Below are 6446 nucleotides of genomic sequence, written 5' to 3'. Positions count from 1 at the left end.
CTGTCATCCCCAAGTTCTTACTCTTTCTAGACATCAGATGTTCTTGATTTTCTGTATAACCAATTTTATTTCCTTCTGTTTTATAATACACTTACACAACAAATTGTACCAGTGAAAAAAAGGAAAAAGAAAAGAAATGGGAACAAATTAATTATTGGGTTTACTCTTCTAGTTAGAGTGAGGCTTCAATGAGGAACCATGTGACAGACAAATCAAAAATCAAATTTAGCCAAACATGGTACATGGTGCAATTTTAATATAAGATACAGTCGATGCTAGTTGTACTCTGTTCAGTGAAACTTTTTATTTACTGCAAACAGTCTTTGAGACTTGAAGATCGTAAGTGCCCAGCTTCTCTGGTCCTACCAAGGAGATGCCCAAAACACAGGGCACACACACACCTCAGGGAACTAGGGAAAGCAGAGCTCTATGAATAGCTTACAAGAGTTTCCATGTGTCCCAAATTGGCACCTGTGGGATGGAGTTGCTTAGATATTTAGCTGTGCCCACAGGAAATTCCCTCTTTACTCACTTCTTCCTACAATTAGGATCTGGATGACCAAACAACCTCTGTACCAGTACTGATAAAGTAAGAAGGAATCCCTCAAAGGGAAAATAGGCTGGAAAAGTATTGCAAAATGGTTCCTCGATTTCTACAGTCTCCCATAGGTATCCCTGACTGGCCTGTGCCAGAGACAGGGTACCAGGCAAGCAAGACCTTTAGTCTGACCAGTGGAATAGCCTTGGCATATGTGAACAACAAGTGAATTAAATGTGCCTTGAGAGCAGAAGGTTGGTCACTCCCCTTGAGAGTTAGTTAATACACTTATATTTTCATCCTGGGACTGTCCATTTGCCTCTTCATCACTACTACACACCTCTCATTTCATATTTTGGAACTAGATGCCACCAGAAGGCAATAAATCAATAAAATTATCATGCAGAGAGAAAAAAAAATAAAAATCAGCTGAAATAAATTAAAGAAAAACTATTACATATAAACAGGGAAAATGCACATTTAAAAGAGATGTGTGGAGCTATTAGCCAATCTTACCCATCTACGGTCTGATGTGAACAAAATCATGAACATCCCTGCTGTGTTGTTACTAATTGCTTGCATGGTGATGATATTCAGGGCCCCCACGCCTTCAGTGCTGTTCAAACAGAGACAACAGAGACAGCCTTGTCCTGTGTGTAGAAGAACCACCAAATGGGGAAACATAAGGAGATGGCAACAAAAGAACAAATATTCTGTACAAGAAGTAGAAGGAATTGGCAGAGTGGACAAATTAAATCAACAGTATAAGCGTAACGAGGAAAGAGGTCAGTTGGACCTCTTCAGAAATGTCCTCCACAATGCAGATCTAATTGGTGCCCAGCTCATTAAGCCTTTTTTCCACAAAATGAGTGCCATCCCACCTTACTCAGGCTGATACAAACACCCCAGCACTTGGCCAAGTGCTTGTAGGCCTGTATACCCAGGCCCCATAAACCAGCATGAACCAAAAAAGGGCAAAATCTGGTGTCCTGCATATCAGATGAGCTGGGTTTTATGCAGACAGCTTTTCTAGGCATGGTTTTAGTTTATGTACAAAATCACACTGGAAGGTGGGGTTTGTTTTTTTCTGGAATTATGTATCTAGAAATAGAGAGAGATGACTGCCAACCTTATGTAAGTGTTTAGGACAGGCAATGAGGAACACATCTGATGGGAACAAGAGGGAAAAAGTAGCTTTTGAGCTGAGGGGTGATTCCTTACAGATGATTTAAACCAGTGTACTCTCAACAACCCTCTGATTAAGTTACGCTAGAGACAGTTGAGTGAAAAATCAAGCTCACAGTATTGGATATTTAATTGCCAAGATCCCAGGGCCAACTCATTTTTCGTCTGAAACAAATCAGGTTTTGAAGGGCTGTAGCACAATCCTCACTTAACATTTCAGTCAGAAAACAAATGTACTTGTTGGTTAAGTGGTAGGGTTTGTTCTGTGATCCCACACGTCAAATTGCTCAGGATCTCTCCACTATTTGAACAAGAAACAAATGTCAGTAACTGCAAATTTGGCTTTGGCTAACATGACTTCTCTGGGAATTTCCCACTTAGGTGAAGGAACAGTCAAAGTCGAAGGGCAGGGGGAACGTATGTTGGTCCAGCAGACAAACGATTGGAGGAAGCAGCGAAACTTCAGCAAACTCCAATTATTCTTCTCTTGAGAAGAATTAGTTATTCTGTGACCCTGCTAGCCAAGTCTTTTAGTAGGCAAGTGGCAATTGCTAGGAAAACTACATTACTCTCAGTTTCAGAAGCAACATCAATTCCTGCTTTCTCCCTATAGACTTTCATGCCTCTGAGCCTGGCTTTCTCACCACCATGGAGAAGAGCAAAGCCACACAGCAGGTAAGAGCTACAAGATCTATGTATGCTTGCCCCAGTATCTCAGAAATAGAAAGGAGTCTGGCACTGCTGGCTGGAATGAAAATGTTTTCCGATGTATTCTGTTCAGTGCTGTCCACACAGAAAGTTGGAGTTCAGAGGCACTGCCTTAAACAGATTTAAATGCCACTGACTCAAAGAGATTTACACCAATAATCAGGAGCTGCTTCCTGGGCTCAGTTCATTTTTCTGGCTAGAAGGAGAACTTGTCCTGTTTGCTAACCATGAGAAGTACGATGTTGCTGTTGAGTCAAGGTAAAGACACTTGGGAATTTCTCTGCAAGAGAGGTGCCTGAGCACAGCTGACACCTGACAGCATGAGTAAGGTGTCCAAGAACTGGGAGGGGTTTTAGATTGACCCCTTGACTTAACGCTTCTAAACCCAGGAAAGATGGAAGATATCAGACACATACCCCTCTTTAGAATTTGCTATCAGCTGGTCTAAGCACCCACTTGCTCCATATGCCGACTACTGTAAAATCCCTCCGTAGCTACTCAGCTGACTTTGTTCCATGTATGGTAAACTCAGAAGCTGTAATATCCTCTTACAGAGCTTGACTCTTAAATCCCTTTGTGGGGCTGGACCTGAATGCTCAGAAACTCGTCCAGAAGGATCAGCAGTTGTTTATCAACCACAGGAATCTTCTGATGTGCCGGCAGCCAAGATAGTGTGTCACTCTGTAATGAGCAAGATTCAAAGGCATTAAGTTCACATGATTAATTTTCTTTTGGGTATTTCACGATTTGGTGAAATCAAAGCAGGTTCTAAAGACTGATCAATTTTTTCCTTTTCTTAGGGAAATAAAGACTTGTACATTCCTCCATATTCACCTGGTTATCACAATTCTCTTTTGATGGATTTTCTTTTGTTTTTTAAATTTTCGCTACTTATGGATATGTGAGCCTCCTTACTACAGCACTTTGCTGTTTTTTCTCTTCATTCTCCTTTTTCTTTTATTCTTTCCCTTCTGGCCACAATAAGACAATAGAAAAGTTTATCAGTGAATGTACAACAGGACAAAATCTATAACTGTATGAAAAAATGAATGAAATTCAACATCAGCAGAGGCAAACCCATTTACATCAATGACCGATTTAGTCCAGATAGATAGAGATGATGATTAAAAAATTGTTTTCTTTTGAAGGAGGTATCGAAGGCATCTGAAGAGAAAGTCACTCACAAATGTCCTCAGAGAGTTTGCTTCAAATTTCGTTTCAAATTCTTCTCTCCTCTGAGAATAAAAGACCCTACTGCACTTCCTGAAAACATATATAATGCAGTGATAAATGTGTTAGTGCAGCATGGTTTTTCATCACAAGCACAACAAAGCCAAGCAGGTGGCATTTGTCTCCCGTAATTGTAGGCATCTACAATGAAAATGGCTCTAACCGAGCTGGTGTCCTTTGTCTGCCTCTCAGTGAATGCATGGTGTGTGCATTTTCAGGATACAATCACAGGATACAATTTTAGACATCTACAGTCCACTGGCTCCATTTACACAACTATTTAGGCTGCCTAGGCTGCCTAGCTCCAGAGTCAGCACTTGCCTTTCTCTGGAAATCCCAATTCTATGGCCATGAGAGCTGTACAGCTGCCAACCATGTCAGTGAAAGGACTGTTATTACCTTTTTTTTGACACTTCTGGGACATGAAATAATAAAGATAACTGTCTTCCAACTGGAACACAAAAGGGAATTTCCCAGAAAACTGCTAAATCAGCCTGCACCAGAACCAGATTTTTCTTTCATCCTGATTCTCTCGTACCACCAAGTCGACAGCCGTGTCTCTCCAAAGGAGGCAGAATTATGGACCGTGAGATCTTTACGACTGTCTGACACACAGTATGTAGTGCTAGAGAAAGGGTACAGAAAAGCTGGCTTTCATCAGGGTCATCTTTTGTCTGGAGGCATCTTCCAAAATAGGCATTTCTTCTCCCCAGGCTTATGCTGGAGAGAGAAACCACATGCTCTGTTGCTTAGCAGCAGGTAACTCACATCAGCATTCATATACCAACCAATGTCCCTCTTAGAGTAACAATGGATGATAACCGAACAAATGTCAATGTACTTTAGGAGAAAGTCATTTTAGTGAGAAAGGGGTTATGAATCCCTTACCATAAAATGGGAGAAAATCTTATGTCTTTCTAACAAAACTTCCAATATATGTATTATTTAAACACAGTTGTCTTGTGAAATGGTTGGTTTCTCTGGTAATCATAGAAAATGCCACCACACTGAGGGTTAAATTCCAATTATTATTTTTTTTCTAAGTGAATATATTTAGCAACAATTGTCCTTTTGATTTTCCTGTGCCCAGTGCATCACTGGGAGGTTGACTAATTTTTTTTCTTTTTTTTTCCATGCACATTGTGTTACATAAAATAACAAGTCTGCCAGGAATACCGGGCATGACACATCAGTGACTGTGCTAATGAAAGCCTTGGTAGTTCATTACAAACACAGGAGGTGAATAAACCATTGTTATTGCTATAGGAAAGTTTTCAGCATGGATCACAGTTCGCTTGGTTTTTTTAATGTGTCGGAGAAATCGGGTCCAATCTTCTACTGCCATAAGCTGCAAAGCTCCACTGGAGCAATGCTGATTATTTGGTTGTTTCGCCATTTGTTTTGAGGGAGGCTTTTTAATGTAATTTTCATTAGTTTCGTTACCCAGATTTCATCATTGCTGTATGCTCTATGCTCTGTTTCACCACGGCTCAACTGCTCAGGCTCACAGCTTGTCTTTGGCACAGTCCGAGGTGCTGATTCAACATCAGAGACTTCTTTATAATAGTGAATTTCTTTTAACTGCCAAGTGTTATAGGGCATTGGATGTTGAGCTGATATGAAAATAAAAGGGAGACCTTGAGGTGAAACTTGTGACCTATTTCTCAACCAGGAAATAGCCTTGAGGGGAATTTTGTCAAGTTTATCACACAGCAACAGTCTGTGAAGTGTCAGCTGGATTTGTCAAATCTATGAGATCACATTGCAGCAGCAAAGTAACTCACCATCTTAATACAGGCTGCAGAAACAAAGCAATAAAACAAAGTAACCATAAGCAGAGCACTTGTAGGCCCTACAGAATGCTGTGCCAGAACTTCATGGTAAATGGATCACCTTGGGAGGTTACTTAGTCTTTCCTTCATCTCTAACTACATTTACAATCCTCCTGACATCAGTTTATCTAGGCTGTCTTAAAGACCTTCCTCAAGGATGGTCATTCTTGTACCTCTTTAGATTATCGATTCCAGTGCTTACCATCAGAAAAGTCTCCTAACATCCAAACTTCCCAAATCTCCCTTGTTGCAATTAAAGGCCAACAACACGCATCTTGGAAAACTATTTATTCCCTTCCTCTCAAAAATGTGTGAGATTTTTAAAGATTATTAGTCTTATTTTTTCTAGACTAATCAACTCATTTTCTCACAAACTTTTCTGTTTTGGTCTTCTGGACTTCTGTAAATTTAGTTCTTTATCTGGTGTTTGTATGATTATAACACTGTGAATTTCCTCATTTTTGTATTTCAGACCAGTTTTACAATTCACAAGATTCATCTTAAATTCTAATCTTGCACCTCCAGAGTACTGCTGCCCCTTCTAACTCAATCACGTTTGCAACTTTAACATCTGTTCACTACTCCATCACTCAAGACATAAAACAATTGAAAATAACACACCAGAACAAGATCCTAGCAGACCCACTATCTCAATAAGATCCACAATTTTGACAATGAACCAGTGGTAACTATCTCTCAGGTGTCGTTTTCCAACAGTCATGCACTTACTGTAGTTTCATAATCCTGGCTAGTATCATCCTCCCTTGCTTACAGGAACAGAAAACTCAAAGTTTGACTAAGGTCAAGAGATAACATATCTACTGCAACTCACCTTTGTGTAATGCTTTAACCAAAAAGAAAATTCTTAGGAATAGTGGCATTTATCTTCTCTGACTTCAGAGAGCTACCATTAGGTTAGTTGCACTTGTTTCCCTCGCAGTCAGTGGAAAGAA

This window comes from Nyctibius grandis, chromosome 7 (assembly GCF_013368605.1).
Source record: "Nyctibius grandis isolate bNycGra1 chromosome 7, bNycGra1.pri, whole genome shotgun sequence".
Lineage (NCBI taxonomy): Eukaryota > Metazoa > Chordata > Aves > Nyctibiiformes > Nyctibiidae > Nyctibius > Nyctibius grandis.
The sequence above is the reverse complement of the archived record's forward strand: the minus strand, read 5'-3'. Positions refer to the sequence as shown.